Here is a 21,904-nt window from a genome sequence, read left to right as displayed (position 1 = left end):
ATAATTCTAAATTATTGTAACAAGAAATTCGGTCTGTAAATAATTTACATGTTAGTAAACAATAAACACCGTTTCTCATAATTAGGAAAATGTGACCTTTACCATTAGAATTCCTCTAGGATTTACTGCTCAGTTTTTTATAGGAATATTTTGTTAATATACTAAATGTAATTATTATAATATGTAAACATAAAGCTGATATACACACATATGGACATAACAATTTCCATCTCTTTCAATTCTCGTACAACTATTTACAGCGGTAAATACAACCCTTAATTTCACTATACATTTAAGTAAACTACACTTTGTACAAATTAGCGTTAAGTACAGCCAGAGGCAACTGTTAACTTACCTTCCGCTCGGGTTTAAATTTTAACAACGTTTGAACGTTTTTATTGAAGCACTTCCTGTTCCACGATAAGGATAAACATTGGCTGTTTGTACTGCCTCACGAACCACTGTTGAAGCATTCCGGAAAATGAAAACACTACGCCGCTTGTTTACAACTACAGAAAACTCGAAACTGGAAATTTTGAAGTTAGTTAGCACGCTTTCCGCGGCAAGTGCAATTCTACAGTTAGAACAGGGTCCACGATTTAGTCGCATAAAACTCGTTCTCTTTTTTCTCTGCGCGGCAAATTGTGCTACAATTAGTTTCGATTCTCAAGATAACTGTTGCAACAATTTCACAATTTTCACCTCTAACAAATCAGTAGTCACCCTGGCATTTCCAAACAAATATTCAAGTTGTTCAGTCTAATTTGAAAATATTAGTCTGCTTCAAAAGGTGTCTACTTACTATGCATAATTTACCATAATTTCCACGCGAGGAGAATGCGAACACTTCATAACAATATTTCTGTTCTCAAATTTAACAAATTTGATAATAATTATTCTACCGTGCACTTCATTCATCACGTTCAATTTAACCCCTTGCCGTACCATTTTCTTCACAATTACTCTGATTGGAATTTTTTTCAATCGCATTGATTTCTTAGAAGAAAAAGGAATTTTATATTTATTCCGTGCTCGCATCTATTTGAATGTTTAAATATTGGCGACAAGAGTCCTAGTTAAAGGAACGAATGAACATTCATACCTAACAGCTTGTTACTAGAAATCTCCATCGCGAGTCTGACTCGTTAGAGTACGGCAAGGGGTTAACAATGCCGTGTGGCTAATTACGACCGTGAGTCGCGTGGTTGAAAATTCAGCTCGCAAATCGTTGGTTACGCGGTATAATGAATTTCGGTGCTAACGTTCTATCAACGAAATCGGTTATAGAATCTGATTTTCCCGTTTCTCGAAACTGTTACAAACCATCCAAAAGATTACCCCAATTAAGCGCCGCTAGGGCAAACAATCAGAAACATCGGCGCGGAGATGTTTGAATAAAGGAAGGGTATTCATTACCAGAGTTTCCATTGCGCTTGAGCAACGGTTTCAGCTTTCGCTTAGCCTCCCCGGTTGCGGCTCGAAGCTTGAGCGTCGGCACACAAACTCATAATAGTCAATTCCATTAGTGGCCGATTCAGTCTTGAATCAGATTCTAATATCGTCCGACTGGTTCGCCAGTTCCCGCAATGTCGGCGCGCCCTTATAATCTGTCAAAACGGCTGGCGGTCGGTTCCCGGGGAGCTACGGTTACGAGCACCGTTAGATACGCCGAAGAAAAGTGCAGAAGTTAAACGTCCGCGAACTTTCTTGTCTCCTTCGAACGATATCCACCCGTCTCTTCGGTAATCCCGCCCTGTTTTCATCCAACTGGCTCCACCGTTTCACGCGAGAACTACTTGCTGGAAAATAAATTGCAAACGGTCATATAATATTCTACAGTTTCTCTAATTTATATAAATTAGTTATATATATCATACATGAATGTATCGAACTATTGTTACTTTTCAATGTACAATTGTCTCATAATGACTATTCATAAAATAAAAATGTAGTGCATACAGGTACATATATCAGATTAATTTTTGACAATGAAGCTGTGAATCGAAAATTTCGCAATTCCTGATTTTCATCCTTTTTTGATTATTTCCCTGACCTCTTTTAAACCACGATTCATAGCCCAGTCTGTGTATAAAAATGCAAAACCATAACGCATATTTAAATGTTTTATTAGGTAGCGTTTTGCGGCAATATTTCTCATATTTTCGTGATACTTCCACTATCTGTGAATTTTTCACTATTGCTACATGACGTACATTTTTGACTGCTCCACCTAGAATACTAAATGAATAAATGATAATAATTTATACGATTTGCCATCGGCGTATTTAATACACATAATTACATTTAGCTCAATTTATCCTGACGCAGCGTCATAAATCCGAGTTAATTATTCAGTTGTGCTGCGTGTATAATCGCTTTTTAAACTATTTTCGGTTTCCTTTAACGTAGTGCACAATTTTTTTTATCGTATATTTAATTTTTCAATACCCATCGCTCCTTGTTTCATTTTGGTTTTAAAAATATTCAGTTCATTACCACTATCCATTTGTAAAAATTCGGCGTATAATACATTTTACTTTAGTTTAAATAACAATATTTAAATTAATGACGAAAAATATAATTTTTTCAATTTCTATAGTTGTGTTTTCTGTAAAGAATCTATATATATCTCAAATGCAAAAAGTAAATGTTCCTAATTATAAAGTAAAAGTTATTTTAAGCTTTATTGTCCACGCTAAATTATTTTTTATTTGTAATCAACGATAAAAGAATATGTTCGATTAAAAAGCGATCGTTCCAACGCTTTCAATAGAAATAGCTAAAGTGATTCGCATGAATATTCAGAAACGTTTAAAATCGAATAATTGTTTCAAAAGTGGACGAAATGACTAGAATTTTTTAGATACAGTAAGAGAACTAGGTTATTGTGCAATGACTAAAATACTCTTTTTTAGTTTTATTTTGAATGGTCAAAGAATAAAAGCTTATGCACTTTAAATTTTTTATCTGAGCCTGTTATGAAAATTTAAACATTGCGTTTTCGTAGATCTCGATTACTTGTACATAAATTGCAAATTTCATAAAAATTAGCTAACGTATGCAGAATCTACAAACATTGAAAAATATAGGAATCTGGAGATTTCTTACAGTTATCTTTAATTATTTCTATTTAAGCATATAATTGGTCATAGCAGTATTAACGTTAACTTATTTCAATTTAATTTTCAATATGCAAGTTACTAAGATCTTCAAAACGCATTGCTTAAATTTCCCTCAAAAACTCACAACGTGAGTTTCTTTTTTTTTCTCTCTAACGTCTCAAAAAAAATACAAGTCATTTATACAACTGTAAGGAGAATTATCATGTCTTAAAAGATGCCTGAACATTAACGCGACCCTACTGCGTGTACAAAACATGACAGATAGGTTATGATAAGTAGGTTTATTGTTAATTACTAGCGGGAATTTTTGGAGCGATTTATTATATTCATCTCGGCAATTGGCCACAGTATGGAGCCAGCATGTGACATAAAGTAACAAGATTTCCCTTTCCCGGTGTGCAGATCGAGGGAGAAATATGCCTCCGATAGCGTGCACTTGGATCCCAAGATTCGCCTCTATAAATATTGAAGTCAATATTTCTCGTCCCTGTTTGACATATTTCGTGAAACCTCGCCAGTCCTCGACTTTTTCCGAGTTATACGCTCTCGCGGAAAACGCGAACTACGTTCTCTTCCTCGTACCGTCACGGATGTAGCAAACGTGCTTCTTTTTCGAAATTCATCGGCGACGCCACGAAATTTCAAACTGTCACGGCCCCGTTCCTTTCGTCATGGAACAATATGAAGTCATGAAACAGTCGGCTGCAGAAGCATCGGCACTCTGATGTCTCCTCTCTGCGGAGATAACGATGTTGTTAATAATAATGCCACTCTCAAAAAAGAAAATTTATATATAAAATAATTTTATATATAATATATGTATAATTTTATATATAATATATGTATAATTTTATATATAATATATGTATAATGTTATATATAATATATAAAATAATGTTATATATTATATAGCATATATTATTTATCATAACGTATTTTGAAATCAACATTTTCGGGAATAACTTTTCAATGAACGGCTGCCGACTAAAAGCTTTGTAACACAATTCGTAGTAATGAACTCAACAAGTGTAAAATGCACACTGAATTTGCAGTTTTTTGACAAATTGTCGATATTTGGACGGTTACAATATCGCAGAAAGGAGTCATACTGTAATAAATCTGGACATATTTTAAAGCGTAAAGGTTCTACCTTCGCAATTCATCGATCAGTTTTTCCTACCATGCTTTCACAAGTCATAGCAAACGAGAAACTGTGAGAAAACAAGGAAAAAATATTTCCGAAACAATTGAAAAATTTTGATCACGATTAAGTAGCACACGGATTTGATAATTGAAGCTTCCCCTCTGTAGTAATGTCTTAGAACTTGGCACACGCCTTTGTTTAATTGTTGTATTAAACAGAAACGATGATCGAGTTCTTCGTCAATCTTGTGTTACTATAAAGTAGACAATAATACACCTTTCATTCGAAGCTCAACAGAATGACAAAAAGAATGATAAATCGAATTGTTAAGGGGTTAAATTAAGAGAAGAGATCAATGTTGAAAGTGATGTTAAAATCGGCTATGATAAATATTGTCCAGTAGCTTTACACACGTTTCAATTCGAAACATTTCCAAAAAGAGCATGTCTCCATTTTATTATTTTGCAATATTATGGAGAAATCGACGACGCATATTATAAGCAGAGTGACGTGAATAATTATAGGCTCAAAGTAACTTTTACATCTTTCATGGCATTAACAGTAACAATCTAAAAGTTACTGTTACATACAGTATAAAATAATAATAATTTATTGAGAATCGGAAATAAAATGTTCAAGTGCTTTTTACACTTTTACGTGTATAGAAAATTGACGAAAATCAATATTCGCCCATTTTTTCTCAATATTTGTTATAACAATACGGTGCCGCGACTTTCTCGGTAAAAGCGACGAGAACTTAGATAAACTTAGAACGCTTGGATGTTCGTACAACCGAAATTGTGACTGTAATAAAACTACGTTATGTTTGCGGTTCTTACGGCGGGATGGAAAAGGGGTGGGGGGAGAGGGGCGGGGGTGGGGGAGCACAGTGTTCGCGACACATTCGCGATAATTTTCAGGCAGAACTGCTCGACGCATGAAATACACTTTACGGTTTCACGCAGTTGCGGTCGTTTATCATTACCCACCGCGGTACTAGTTCCGGAATTAAAGCTTTTTCTGGCCCCGAAACAAAAATAAAAACGGAAGAAAAGTTCTGGCTAAATGTTTTCACGGCGAGCAATAAAGAATAAACCTGTTGTTAATTAAGTCCGCGGAAAGTATGCCGTTGGTGGACTTGTTTTGCTAAGAAAAAACGAATTCTCGTTGACTCGCTCCCGAACCATCTCTCGCGTCTCGAATGAACGGACTCGTAAGAAATGGTGGAAATTTAACAAATATTAGTTAGCGTTCCTCAATTTTTTCTCGTAGGTTCAAATAAAAGAGAGATGTTCTTTTTATTTCATTTATCGTCTCAACCAATTTTAATTTTTTTAATCTTTGAAAGCAGTGTTTAGTTATTATCCAGTAGACCAGCCGTTCTATTATTTTTGAAAAATTCAAGTTGTCTGGCATAATTTTAATGAAGTTATTCCGTTTTATGGGAAAGATGGTATTTCGTGGAGGAATATATTTGAAATAAAAATTCTGGACGTTCTCGATGCAGATTTATTACTGTAGCACAATGCTTTAACAATTCTTCTGTTTTAAGTGACGATTCCTTCCGTGTCTACATTAAAATTTTATCAACCTGTTTCCGAGACTAAATACATAAGATAATTATGAATCGTAACAAAATATTTTTGATATTTCAAATAAATTGAATACTATATTTTTAACCTTTCGGTTTCGAGAAAAAATATTCATTTAGAAAATGTCAACGGAAAGAATGGACCAAAAGGCTATATTAACTTCTGGCCACTAAGAACCCTTTTGCAAAGATTAAAAAATAACATTACAATGATTGGTTTGAAAAAGTTCCCCAAGATTGATGAAACTTGCCCAAATGAGCAGCGTAATGTTCGTTGAACAATTAACGAGCCAGTATAGTCCTGATTGAATTAATTCAGGATTTTAAATCTTTGCTACCGCAAAGTTCTTTTTCCTGAATTTCTCGAGTCCGTCTTCGGCGGTCACGTCGTCTCCTTCGTTTTTCCATCGTTTAATCAAGATAACCGCCCCCCCCCCCCCCCCCCCCCCCCTTCGCTAAATAATATAAGCAAGCGAACTTTGAAAAAATAAACAATGGAGAAATACAGGAGTACGGAAGAAGTTTCCGCCAGCCAGCCAGCCAGCCAGCCAGCCACGGTCTTCCCATTGTAATTATTATTCCCTGCGGGGGCACGAAGAGATGATAACTAGATTGCTTAGCTCGACAGCCGAGGTTATTTCTTTAGTTACCAACAGCTCGTTAAGCGTTCGTTAAATCTTCACGCTGCGCCGAGCTAAGGCGTGTCCCGTTTTTCGTCCCCCCTTTTCAACAGGCCGCTGGCTTATTTAAGCGCCGGCAGGAGAACTTGTATAATAACAAGTTAAAGTACCATACACCACTCCGTAAGTGGCTTTCACCGGGGGGGATTATCTTGCTTCACCTGGATCCAGCGAAGGTCTACGCTGAAACGCAAACACGGGGTTTGCAGGAGAATCGAGCGTGCTTCGATTTCACACGATTTCTGCCCGTAATCTCCTTCTTTGAAGCCCGTTAGGGCAACGGCTTTTCTCCTCGATTTGATAACGCTGTACACCGTTGCGTGCTGTTTCTAGTAAGTTCTCGCATTGACGTCGAAATTGGATTACGTGACAAATTCGCCTGCAGTAGGTCTGGAAATTTTACCCCGAGACACGGCGCAATCCAATAATTTGTATTCGCGCTGGGTCGATTTCGACTTACTTTAACCCTTAGCGGACGACGACATTTCCGACCGAGCGAGGTAGCAGGACGAGGCGATTTTCTCGGATGCGTCGACTATCGATCAATTATTTCAATTTGCATGTAATACAAATATAATTTATATACGATTATGTGCAATTATATATCGCGCCACTCGTCCTGTCGCGCGAAACACAGTGGCTGCTGAGAGTCGCTTCTCGTCCGTTAAGGGTTAATACCGTTTCGTGGTTTTTTTTCGGGTTCAGAGTTTTTAATGGTTGAAGAAGTTTCGAGCGTGCTCGTGTCAGTGCTCCATACTACGACAGTACTATCTACATATCAAAACCATTGTGACGGTCTTAAAGGAGCTCCTGTAAAGTATCCGATCTTCTAGATATTCCGTGTAGATATCAGCTATGATTGGGGAAATGGGAAATCCTATAGCTGCTCCTGATACTTATTCGTGATAGCTGCACTGGGAAAGGAAGGAGGTGGAAGTGAGGCAGTGTCGGACTAAGGTTATAAGGTTGTCAAATATTTTCTCCTTAATAATATCGAAATCATTATTTATAGAGACATTGGTGAATAATTATTGTGGTGAATAAATATTGTAATCAGGACGTCTCCTGGTTGGATTCGAATAAACATTTATTCACATTAATACAGGTTTATATATTTATTTGTTCATTTATTATATTAGCCTAATATACAAGTTATTTTTCTAGTTATAATTTACTTCGTATATATTTATTCTATTTTAGCGCCCGCGAGTAGCGGAGATGTTGTAATTACCCCCGGGCATTTGATGTAAACCCGGTAGAACATGATTCGTTGAATAAACTAATTTTGTATCTCGTATACTACTGCTATGTACAATATTCCCCACATAGTAGTAAAGTCTAAATGCTTCAGGTTTTTTAGAAGAAATTTTTCGTATGTCGTCAAATAATTTCGCCGACTTTATCACAGCAGTTGTTAAATCTCTGATACAGCATGGAGGGGTCTGGCGATACAGTTCACCAAAGAGAAGAGAACGTTTCATCCTCGAAGAACAACATCCTTGGAGGAAGCCGCAAATACGCGGGCACAAAGTGCAATTTATTAATTCTTTTCCTTCTCCCGTGCTTCGGTGTCTTGGCGGTTACGCTTTCGACCGGTATCTTTTGCCGGGAATCTAAATTCAAGTTACCCGAATCTTCTCCGCGGCACTCAGATTTCTATCTGAAATTGTTACCCTTTAACATCATCCGACTCGCGGTATCCCGCGCATCCGACGAGCTCGCCGACCAAAGAATTAGCAAAGAGCTCAGGCGGCGCGCGCTAGCAGCGCGGCGGCGGCGAACTTTCGGTCGCGGATTTTCGTAAAAGTTCCGCGGCGTTGTGTAAATTTCGGGACGCGGCTTGGCACATCGGCGCGGTGGCCCAGGCGGAACACGAAACTTTCCAGTTTGAATTTTCCTCGGAGCAACGGCATTTGAGGACGACGCGGATAACCGCAAGAGGGTTAGCACCGACGCGACACCGCCGCCGCCGCCCGGCGTTGCGCTGCTTGCCCCCTCCCCCGAGCCGCCGTCGGCGTTCGGAGATTGCGCGAGCGCGATGCCCGCGACTTCATATTTGCATGATTAATAAAAGGAACGCTCGACGAATCACCGACTCATTTACAAGGGAAACGCGGCCGAGTGGCTTTCGAACAAAGGACTGATTACGGGATCAAAGCGCAGGAAGAAATGGGGTGGATACAGTTTCCCCCTCTCCTCATCTCTCTTCTCCCCTCCCTTCCCCCCTCGGCTCAGCCACACCGCAGCAGTCAAACCGACGCCAATAGCTCACGGCGCGTTGTAAATTTTTCAACGAGTTCGAAGTTTCGGTCGCGGGTATCATTCGCAGATGGAGTTTCCGGCTCCCGTGGCTCTCAGATGAATCCGGCTGGCGCGGGGGCGTTCGCGCGCGCCCGCACCCCACCGCGTAAATTAACCCGCTTCTCTCTTTGTGGCCCGATTCGTTACCGCGATGCGATTAAGAGAAGATGGATCGTGTTCCGCGAGACTCCGAACCCTCCGCCCTTATTTTATTTGCCGAACTTCCGATACGCGGCAATGGAAATTTCAGAATGTGGAGCCTGCTTGGTTCTTTAGGAAAATTTTCGAGGTGATTTCGCGGGTACTTCGTTAACTGCTGGCTTCCACGTTTTTGTTCGTTCAAGAATTCTCGGTTTTTTTGCGTCGTAGTCGAACTATAACGACGCATGTCGAATTAGTGTGTTCAACCCTTTGCACTCGAATGGTGACTCTCAGGCACCATTAATATTGTTCTTTCATCCTTTAAAATAATTTTTATAACAACAATGTTTAATTTTAGAAAAATGGTTAAATATGGCACAGTTAGCAGGAATAACGAGAATTAATTTGGTATATATAAAATACACTTCGTCGCTCAAAATAAAAATACTATAAGACGGAAAAATTATTTTAGATTTAGAGCTAAAATGGCTTCGAGTGCGAAGGGTTAACACGTTCTATGCCGAGCTATTTTCACTCGACTCTTCGCTCGAGTCATTTATTATTTCACTAAAACTTGCTATATTATCTGTAATTATTAATAATTGTATGTAATAATAGAACAAATTCCTTACGATCCATTCTCGTGGTGGAAATTTATTCTTTAATCTTAGATTTGTTATAAACTATTTTTTAGTCCATTAATTAAAGCATGTATCATCGGTGGTACACGTGGCGCGGAATGCGTTAAGGTTGTAGCACGTTTTGTACTTGGTGGTTCGGGAACTATTACGCCGGGCGGCGCTTGTTATTGCCGTGTTTTCAGCCGTTCTATGCGCCGCGTTTTCTTTGCCGAGATTAATACGAATACCGTGATACGCTCGCGTAATGTCATTTGTCACGCGCGATTATTGAAACATGCTGAGAACGCGATACATATATTGATTACCCGTTCGACGGCAATTCGTTTATATGATATATTCGCGCAATTCCCGTGAATGGGAAACCATTTCAATTACATGGTTCAATACTAAGATGGTTATTGTTGAGATCGTCAAGAGACCTGCAATATATTATATGAAAACCAAGGTATTTTTTATATCTTCTTTCATTTGCCATGAAACATATCTTTAATATAATATAAAATATTTTATGCAAATTATTCACTTAAGATTCCTTTATTGACTTTTTTATTTTGTTTGCAATACAATTTTCATTGTGTAATGTATAAATTGCTTTAATAACGTCATTAGAAAATTCTTCGTTAACAAATAGGTACTTTCATCCCTTAGCACTCGAAGCCATTTCAACAGCAAATTTGAAATAACCTTTTGGCTTTTAGTATCTCCATTTTATATAACAAAGTCCATTCTATGCATATGAAATTGAGTCTTGTGACTCATATAACAGTTACACTTTCAACAATCCTTTTAATCTAAGCTTTGATGATATCTACAAAAATAATTTTGGAACGTGTTACAATAACTTCAATGGCGTCGCAGAGTCGCCACACGAGGGCAAAGGGTTGAAATATCTCATTTATATGATGATGTGCTAATCGTACACTCGACAAATTTTCTGGCTCCTATTAACCTGCAATTAAAAGTTCTTCTATTATTTATCACTGAGAATCTCTCGTGGATATGGTCCTAATAGATTTCCATCTAGCGCAAACACTTCGTCCTCAACAAATACGGACGGTAAAGGAGGATTATTAGTATTTGGAAGTGATCTAGGCGAAGGTAAAATTAGTTATTTTTCTAGTCAAAGTTTCCAACCGTAGACTGTTTAAAACTGCAGTTTTATATATTAGGTAGAAATTATGTTTATGTTGAAATAAAATGAATATAGTATTTGGATATTTATATTTTCTATTCTAATATAGAAGTTATTACTTTTAATGTAGAAGTACACAAATCTGATTTTTTTCTTTAAATACCACTGATAATGTATAATTTACTTTGAGTCTGTAATTGTCCAAAGCACTGTAACTGTTATTCCTAACTAAAAGCATTCGAATAAAAATAATAATTGTTGACCATTTTTCATATCGTTTAAAATAATTATCACCCTCGCCCTTAGTATTTTAAAATCACGCGGTTGGTTTGGTCCAGTTTGAAAATAGTAATTCTGCTTCAATAACCGCTCGAACTCTTTCACGAGCTCTTGTATATCGAACAGCCGCGAGACCGCGACAATTACCGCATTGATGCATAGTCATGGCGGTAAAGACGTATCTTACGGCGTGTTATAATTGAACGCGCAAAGGTGACGTTCTCGAAGTGTCGCGATTCCGGTGGTTGCCAGCGGAATTTCGCTTTCAGGTACACGCGCGCCGCATACCTTCGTGGAAACCGTCGCGAAGCCTCTCAACAATTTTCCCTTCCAGCAATCCCGGGCTTCCCATCGATTGTTGCGCCAAGTTTCCGTCGACGTACTCGGTGTGAACGATTGCGTTCACAGCAATGTCGAATGCACGCGACGGATCAAGAAAATTTCACGTGATCGACGGCGATGGCAATACGCGAAACCACGGAAAGCCAACTGTTCTGTATTCACATTGCTCGGCGTCTCTCGGGGCTGTTGATAAGAAATTTCGGTGGCGAGAAATTCAGCCGAGTGGATATCCTGATTTTTTCCTGTATTATTTCTTTATCTCTGCGACCTTTTGTATTACGCGCTTTAACAATCGGAGGGCGAGGGCCCGGTCTATTTTCATCTGCAGTATAAACAAAATTTTATTCAAATATCTATCTTTTCATGATTAATTGAAATTTCTACATCTGGTCAAAATCTATAAAAATGCTAACATATTTAGAAAAAGTAGCTTAACAGCTGGTTAAAAAAAAAATTGGTTAGTATAATTATAATCTATACAATTGTAAATATTAGGTTGGTGCATATGAAATGACGGATTTTTAAGCGAGTATATAAAACTGCATATCTTTTTTCAAAAGCTTTTCAAAGCAGAAGATTTATTTCAGATTTTCAGTGGCAATGGCTTCGAGCGCAAAGGGTTAATAGTCTCTAACGTCCGAGAGGTAGTGGGGAAGTAACGAAAACGCGGTAAAATGCGAGCGCGTGATTATGGTTGTGACGAGTCTCAGTTTGGAATCGTACAATTCAGAGCTGTTCGACATGCATCGCGCGGTGGGTAATGGAACAGCCACGCGCCGAGGGCGAACCTACTGGCAACGTCTTGTCGCTGACGTCAGAGAAGAAAAACTCAAGTGTTCACGTTTTTCATGCTGGTGTTCGTTCTATTTCTCTTAATCCCGACATTATTTATGACAGGTCGCTGTCACATTCCTCAGCCGAGCAACGTGTAATGGCAACACCGTCCTAAAACTGCTCAAAATCTGCCCGAGCATTTGAAGACTAAATAGTATATCCCTTAGCGGACGGCTGGCGGATATATCCGCCCAAAATACTATGCGCTCCAATACACGTCGTCCACAGCGAAGCTCGCCCGTCGAGCGCCGCCGTCCGCAAAGGGACATCAATGAAGACAGTCTGAAATATTCCATATCAGAGTTAATTAATTCGAAAGATCAGAATTTATTTAAAACGGGCATTTCTGTATTGATATCTTGTTGAAAAGGGTGTAGTAAAGTAAACGGGGCATATTTTGATTAAATCAACAGCTTTTGAAAAATGATATACAGTTTTATATATTTACGTAAACATCCGACATTTCATATGCACCAACCTAATACAATTGAATTTAGGGAAATGCAATTATGTCTTGCAAATAGCTGAAGCTGGAAGAATTATTTAAATGGATAATTTCAAGAATCATATGAAGAGATTATTTATGAATATTTGAGTATGATAACTATATACTGGATCATATAGACAATATAAAATAATGTTTTATAATTTAAATGTTGAAAATCGAAGTTTTTGAATCTAAATAATAAAAAAATAGGAGAATTTCATAATTATATTATATGATGATAAAATGAAATATTTGATAATTTTATTCTCAAGAGTGTTATCTCTGCGACACTATTTTCATTATAATCATTGTCAAAGTGGCATGAATGGTATTATAATAGTGTTTATAATATTAATTTGAGTACTTTGAAGTATTGTTAGAATATCGAAATTTTTGCTTCAACAAATCACATTTTTTAAAAGTAGACAGTCGCGATCCATAAATTTCAAGGGAAAACAACAAGTCAGTGTCTTTTATCTTTAATCCGTTATTTAGTAAAGCGTACAACTGAACCAGTAACAGCGCATTCTATATTCACCGTTATTTATTATCACGAAGAGTGAAAAACGGTGGAAATAAATGTAACAAAAATATGTTGCACGGCTAAAGCGAATTTAAGCAATTCTTTAAACCCCTAATGTTTTGTTTATCAGTAACAATAAATAAATCCAGATTTATCAATATGTAAATGTTCTACCCATTTTAATACACTTCCAGTATTTATTAATCCATTTAATGCACATTGGCAAATTTTATTAGCATTCGGCAATAAACTGAATAAATTTCTTGATACCCGGCAGTTGATAATTTTGGAAAATAACAAATTTTGCAGTTACCTTTATAATGATGATATATCGTGATAATTATTAATATCAGGGCTACGTGTGGTACATTATAGCACAGAAAATCATAGGAAATACTCGAATTAGGCAACGAAAATGTATTTCTTCGACTAACAGAAATAGGTATATAATTACGTCTCTTTGTTACTGCAACCCTGTCAAGATACTAATTTATAAATACAGAAATAAATATTCTTCGAAATATAACATTTACTTCCGATGCATCATGGTCATAATGGTCATAACTTTTGGACCTGTATAATGTTATGAACGTTTCTAGAACCTATTGCGGGTGAAGAAAAGGAGATAAATAAGTTGCTTGATTTAAACGACACGCTCTTTATATTAATCCTTCGTACTCAAAGAATGTTTTTAGATCGCATACCAGCGACTCGGTCATATGCATTCGTGCAGAAATTCGAGCAACAAACTATTAAAAGTCTGTATATCTTTGTCAAGAAGAATGCTGGCTTTTGGCAATAATTTTCAGTTAAACACGCTATCATTTTGTCTCTACATTTCCATAAAAGTTCAATTTCATTTCGCTCGCGCCTGTTTACAGTGTAACGTTACAAGTTCGTATGAAAACAAAATTTCGGTTGCAACGTCGAATAAATGGAAGTCGCGTTAATTTTGCGGAGTGGCACTCCAACCCTGCACACCTCGCCCCCTCTCTCGCCGCGATAACAGTTCCGAACATTCCCTGATGTTCGATTCCAGCGGCAACGACGCCGACGCGAAAACGTGATCGCTTTTCGCAAAAACAAAAAGCTGCTCTATTCCGCGTCGCATCGTTTCCTTTCTTTGGGCAGCAGGTCGCGAAGTCGCACGTATCGCGCGCGCGCGCGCTCGCGTAGACGGTGCAACGCCGATGCGTGAAAGCAGATAGCGCGACACGTATTACATTTACAGGTCGACGAAAAAGAGCTCGCGGAGCACGTAACAAAATGTAATTCCGGCAATGACGCCCGTGCCTGGCCCCGGCCCCGGCACACACGGCACACGGCACACGGTTCCCGCACCCCGTGGGAGCCGCTACGTTAAAACGAGACCAGCGCCACGCTCGAAATGTTGGCTCGCGCGACCGCGACTGTAAAAATCCCCCGTTGTCGATAAAAATGGCCTTCTAACGAGACTGACTCCGAAAAACACGAGCGAACGCTCCGCTGCCTGGGGAATCGCTTTTTTGTTGTTCCGCTCCGGCACCTCCCGCGCGCGCAACAACCCCTCGCCACCGACCCGCGCTGTTCCATGCAACCGAAGACTGTCGATACGTGTATTTTATTGTTTGTACATACTACAAATACGGTTTCTCTTTCCCCCGCTCGCGTTTCCCCCGCGTTCGCCGCACTCTGTTCGCGGCGTTCCCGGTTAATCCGTACTAAATAACCGTTCTAACGAACCCGTTCTCATATTTACAGTGGTATTATTTGTCCTATGTCAATGGGAACGTCGCGCGAGCCTAAATAGACGGTACTACGCGCGAAATGGACGACCGAAAGCGCGGGATAACAGCACCTCTTTTTTTCGCGAGCGATGACTTCGTTATGGGGACGCCGGCAACGGAGCGCATACTCGGTTTCTATTAGCTTCCCGCATATGGAATTACTGTTTCGCCTAGACGAATTCGGCCGAAAATATTTGACGTTTTCTAACCATTCTGTTTGCGTGAAATCATTCTTGTTTGCTCGCCTGTGTACGCGCGTTGTAACGAACAGTTTCTGCTCGAGTAATAGCGAAATGTTTAATAGACCGCGAATCTTTGCGCGCTTTCTCGTTTCTGTGTAATTTTTACCAAGATTAGGAGAGTACAAAAATGTTATTAGATCTTGTTAAAACAGAAATATTTTCAGTTTTAAAAATCGTTTTCTCGCGCTTCGAAAATCTGACGAAAAAACACCATAGATACATAGAAGTCTGCAGTTTATGGTATTTGCCAAATTGTGAAGTATGTTAATGCTTTACATTAACAAACATTAACTTTTAAAATTAGTAGATGGAAATGAAGTAAAAATTAGCATAAGTAAAATCTTTATGTAATGCAAGGGGTAAGAACAATCCTCGTACCTAAGAATAATTATTTTAACGTTTCGTCATTATTATTATTATTATTGGACAGTTGAAAATCACAGATAAAATGGAACTCGTATATTTTCACAGTAAAACCCGGTTGTATAATTATTGCATGCAAAAGAGCTTGGGTAAACTACAGTTACATAAACGCGAAGAAAATATTAAAGATACGATAAAAACATAATTTCTGTTTACTTTCTATGTTTACTAAAATCTTATTTGACAAAAATCCGCAACTTTTTGCCACTATAGACGACTTATAAAGTATTTGTGACGATTGACTCCTTCGATACTTACTATGTTTACTTTTTGAACAATGTATATACTGTAATAGTTCTTTACATAACCTCAATATAATCTTGGCATCTCGCCACCCCATGTTGTGAAAATGTAAACATATCCGCAAGCTCTATGTGTAGAAGGTGCTTTCGATATTACTAGGCAGTCTTTTCCTTGTAAATAATAAATATACGTATATGATAAATATTTTGTAATGATAAATATTTTACACGTGAAAAAGGAAAAAGTTGCACCGTTTTTGTGAACAATAAAGCGATTGCCTATGAGGAGACCAAGCTGAATATGCAGTCATTATTATTTAAAAAAAAATCGGTATAGCAGTTTGCTCCTTCATTTTCTTTCCAAGCTTCCCATTAGCCGGAACATTTTATGTTCCACGGGCACTTTTTCATCCTGTTGTATATAAGAAACAAAAATAGTTAACGACGCTAAATCCGGTGGGCTTAATTCGTTGTACCTACGACTCTACCGGGAGAACACGTAGTCACCTAAATAATACAATCTAAGGACAGTTTAATCGTTTTGCCAACATTAGCCAGCACATACCAGATTTTGTTGAACGCGCAATTTCGTAAGAAAAAAACCGTCCGCTTATAAATCTGGAACCATTTTAAGGCTCAATGTCTTTGTCTTCGCAATCCGTTGTTCATATTTTCTGAATATACTCTATGGAATATAATAAGTGGAAAAACGAGAGCATGCTTTACAGCGAAGAACCACGAAATTGCAATTTTTCTAAAGAAATTGAAAATTATTTTTCTAACCAAATTTTTTACCAATTCTATTATGAATAATTAATCTCAACTCTTCAATCGCTATTTAAAGAATTTCACTGAGTTTTCAATTTTCATATGAATTTTATTAGAAATAATTACGGACAAATGAATTTAATTCCCAAAGTTGAATATTATTTGCAAAAAGCTGAGTTTGATCTACGAAATCTTTTTAGAAAATAGTGAACATAATCTACAAAAAGATTAATTTGAATCGCGAAACCTGTGAGAAACGAAAGTAATAACTTTTCCAATATTTTCGAAACACGTTCCAATTTTCAGCACATTTAAATCAAAATATATCTTTCATTTTTCGCTCGATATCACAGAAATGCATCTTTCAATTACACAAGTATAGTCGATGGATTCCGAGGATAAAGTCTCGAGCCTTAAAACGAGTCCAAGCGTGTCCATGTAAAACTGTTACTTACAACATTGTAACAATTTCAGTTCAAAAAAAAAAAAAAAAAGAAAATTGTCGACAAACGAATATAATAGCGCGCGAGCACGTTTTTTCGACCGGCTGTATGCAAACTCTAGGAACCGACCGGACTGCATTGTACGAGTACGTGTAACACGGGCTCCATTGTATTCGACATCGATTTCCGGCGGTCGGGGACGGCCACGATAGAAAACACGACAACCGTACCGTCACACTTTATTCGGAGATTTTTACGCGGCGGAATATCCGGTATTAATGAAAATTGCAAATCACAGCGAACGCACGCGCGACCGCGGATCCGATTGTTCCGCATTGGAAACTGGGTTATCAAAATAAGGAAATTGCGTGTCGTTTCGGGAACGGGACGCAATTGCAAGGAAACTAGTCCATTGGGCTAACAACGGGGGCAGGGTATTCAAATTAGTCAAAGGCAAACAGCCGCGTTGTACATTTTATTCATACCTCGTTCGGCCATGGCCGGGAATCGTAGCTACGGCAGGGTTATTCGTGCCGTGAGAGACGGTGTGGATCACCGGGAACAGATGTCCGTCACGATTTGCTGTTAATTTCGTCCGTGCCAAGTTCCGCAGAAATCGAAACAACAGAGCGACCGGCGCCGCGCCGCGCCGTTCTATTTCCACTGTGTGCTCTCATAACAGTGGGAACTACAGGTCGGTCATCTTACATGGGGTGCACGCTATCGCGGCGAACAGCTTGCTCAGGATGGTCACTGTCCGGTGATAAAACCAATCACGTGCCAAACGGAAGATTAACATTCGGACGACGGCGATCCGGACAAAGCGGTGTGCCCGCTGGAAATCAAACGGGAGCTCGACACCAGATGTTAACGCTCTGTCGCCAGCGTGTTAGTTAATCCTGCAGGAGACTCGATACCCGTGACACGAGGAATACACTCCCTCTCGCTCTTGGACATTTTTAACCAAGAGATTAACTTTCTAACCGCTCGGTCGACGACAGGCAAATTCAATCGATCAGTTTTTACTCTTTAATCGTACTTAACGCTAACCCTACCGAGCAGTGATATCGTATGCATTGGTGTGCATTGACTCGTAAGGGTGAGAAGATAAAATTCGTTTAGACTCTGCCAAGCTTTAATTATAAAGCTTGCTACAATAATGTAATTTATTCAAACAAAGAGGTCTCTTAAAGCTTGTGTAATATTGTAAAAGTAGAAACTGGTTATTGTCATCGTGATAGGTATAGTATTAAATCCGTATACCTGTTTTGGCAACATTTAATTGTTACCAATATTCGTCTACAGTGATATTATGAAAATATATGTGAAAATACCTAATGGAGATGCATGCTACAATTAAAGCGAATTATCAATGTGCATAACAAAGAATGCATTTATGAGTATAATTTCTTAGAAGGGATACAACATTGATGTTTATTCCGTGCCTGAATTTACTAGAATGCTTAAATATTAATAACAGGGGATTAGAATTTTATTCTAATTTTAAAGAACAGAATTAACATCCATACTTACTAGTAATAAATTATTAATTTCCATCACGAGTTGGACTCGTCAAAGTACGCTAAGGAGTTAGAGACGAAATAGTCGTAATCAACGTAGCTCCGAGAGACGTAACAGTGCAAGGGGTTAATGATTTCACCTCGTGTATACACGAATCGTTACAGACACGGGTATCGATTTTTCCAGTGGCGCTGATCATTCGTGAATTTCCTCGGTTTATTTGGTTTCTTTCTGCGAAGACGCCAGAGACAGTAAAGCTCGCGATAGAATATCATAAAAGCGCTATTAGCGAATCTGACGCGATCTGCTATGCAGATTAATCGTATTCCCTGACCCGCCTTGCACCACGGCTGAAGAATATCGCCTGGGGATATTAGGTATGCACGGCGCGGGGCGGCGACCATAAATCAATTTGTATCCCCGCCGTAATGTGTTCATAATTCATGCTTAGCCTAACACGACTATACGTAAGCGGTGAAAAATTAATGCGTTGAAAATAGCCACCGCAATTCCGCCTTATTATCGCGGAGCCCTTCGATGGCCTATTCCCCTTGAACACGAGTGCTTTTGTTACCGTACAAGTGGCACACCCTATATCATTTTCATGAACAGGGTATCCTGCGATTACGAGTCCGGCAAGTAACGAGACGATTCTACCTATGCTGGCATAGTTTAACATGTAGAGTACAATCTTTTTCTTACATCATTTAAATAATCTATAAAAATAATAAAATTACATTACATTAATTTCGAACTATAATCGGTGTAAAAAGTATTTGCACACCTTTTCAAACGGAATAACTTTCTTATAATCGACATGTGGGTGTTAAAAGTTATTTTCAAAAATTGCCATGGTTTAGGATGATAAAAAAATTAGACGATTATGTTTTTCTTAACTTTTTCATCTGAGACATAAACAAAGATTTGAAAAGCGCATTCTGTAGATCTCAGTAAAATATATTATTTTGCTAGGGATTATAATAAATGAATGATAGATATTGTTGTAGATATTGCTAAAAAACATTTTATAAAATATTCCTCAAACAAAGTATTAACACCGATTTACATAAACATTGATGTTTATTTTATTTATAATTGTCTTCTTATGCTGTGCTATCAGTTCGAAAACATCCTGTACAGCACATATTATAAAGTCTACAATTAATCGGTATATATAATATCCGAGTTAATTAATATTTGATACGATATCGATTATTTCAAATTCTTTAGAAATCTGAACGGATGGTATGCTCAGCAGAGATATTATACTATTCGGATATGTTCAACAGTCTCTGTAGTAAATTTCTAAAGTTAATTTAAATTTACGAATGAAGTATTTTGAAATCTGCATGAACTCGTGAGTAAAACGAAAGGGTAAAATTCAAAGTAAAAGGTTTAAAGCACTGTTACACTATATTATCAACTCGCTGAAGTTATTTAAACAAGCAACAACTTTTTACTTAATCCCCATTTAATTCTGTTTCCGATACCAGAATTCTGAAAATTTTTATTCGGATAAAGGGATAAAAGATAAGGAGTACCTAATACAATTTTATGCGACTCTATCGAATAAATATCGAATCGAATACAATTTTACCTAGATAAAAATTTATTCGTATTAAATTTTATCTGTACCGGAATTCCTGTGGAGAATATTCAACTGGAATAAAAATGATAGAATAGAAAGTATTTTCTCATGGTTTATCTATTTATTTTCGCCACATTCCTTTCTTCAAATATTGCATCGAAAATTTTGTCACTTTTGAATAGATTGATTATTAATGAATAACTTTCGTACGAGTGCCAAGGAGGGCTTCAACAATTTTCTAATTCTATATGCAGAATTCCATATATAGAATTCGTAAATATAAAGAATTATTCGAATAAATAGATAGAATAATTTATAACGAATATCGAATAACCGTTGTTCGAATCGAAATATTCGCTTTAAAGAATTACTACGAATAATCGTCTTAAATAAATACTTATTCAAAATAATTCTAGTAATTTACGCGATGCTTTATGTTCTTTCTCGCGGTTCCCAAGCCTCGGTATCAACTTTTGTCGCGGACGCAGTTTCGGCTATTTTCGGATTAAAAATATTCCTTGGGAGATTTCGCGGCGGTCGACCGGCGCTGGAATAAAACTCGAAATCCGGGGGAAAAGGATTTCCGTGCGACGCGCCAAAATACGCGATAACTCGACCGAATTTTGTTTAATCTTCTTCGATTCCGTTCATTAACGGCGCAACGCATTCCCGGTGTGCTCCACATGTTAATTACACGGCTATTAAATTGCCGGCATGATCATTACCGTACTGAAACGGCTGCCAATACAACCGTTTCTGCGCGGTTGTACAATCGTTAATGGGTGTCGTTGCACGCTCCATCGGTGGACAAAAAAATTAATCCGTTTCTCGCGTGACGAGCCCAAAATGTATTTTTCCGCTCGGAACTTACGGAAAGGAGTTCCAAATATAACGCCCTCTCCCGCGATTTCAATGAAATTTAGCGTGATGGCAGGTCTGTGTCTGTAATAAAGATAATTGCAATTCTAGCCCCGAGGAGCTATAATCGGGCTCTCGCCCTTAACTACCGCGCTACGTAAAATCCATTAGAAAATTCTTTGTATTTGCTATGCTTCTCGTTGTTCCGATTCCATTTCAACCATAATTTATTGTACGAATATTCTACGCTGTTAAATGACAAAAAGTATCGCGTAAGTTAATGTAGCATCGGATTAACTTACCAGTTTGCATTTATTATTTGCAGTCTGTTATGACTAGGTTGTGCAAGTTTGTGTACTTACGTTATGTAGCGAATATTTGCATACTGTATGCAAGAATATGCAAACTGTATGCAAGACATGTACGAAGTACGTATGTATATACTGCACAGATTTCGGGAGCGTGCGCTTGCGTGGATACTAAAAAATCCATAATATCGTGTTTAATCGATGCGTCTAATATTGTATATAATGCGAAGTCCACAAGAATGTGTTAGTTAGTTACTTTTGAATAAATCGATCATTGATGAGTAACTAAATCATTCTATAGTAATTCTATAATTATTAGAAATCGAACTGATCCTGAAAGTATTCGTATAAATATATTCTTATAAAATTATGTAAAAACAAATATATAGTAGAATAGTATAAATATATACGGTGGTATTCTAATAATTTTACAATCTCCATTCAAGTAATTTATTTAAGTAAATAAGGAAAAAGTATAGTATACATTGGTATAATTTTCTTACTTAAATATTTATTGGAAACAATTGT

The 21,904-nt window shown here is 37.8% G+C and overlaps 1 protein-coding gene across 1 annotated transcript in view; it reads left to right on the top strand.

Annotated features, from left to right (window-relative positions):
* Tei (irregular chiasm C-roughest protein teiresias) overlaps positions 1–21,904 on the top strand; it is a 421,356-nt gene that overhangs the window by 306,226 nt on the left and 93,226 nt on the right. The gene's annotated exons all lie outside the window — the stretch shown is intronic.

Source organism: Augochlora pura, chromosome 7 (genome assembly GCF_028453695.1).
Source record: "Augochlora pura isolate Apur16 chromosome 7, APUR_v2.2.1, whole genome shotgun sequence".
In the NCBI taxonomy this organism is placed as follows: domain Eukaryota; kingdom Metazoa; phylum Arthropoda; class Insecta; order Hymenoptera; family Halictidae; genus Augochlora; species Augochlora pura.
Note: the sequence above shows the minus strand (reverse complement) of the source record. Positions and strands in the feature narration are given on the sequence as shown.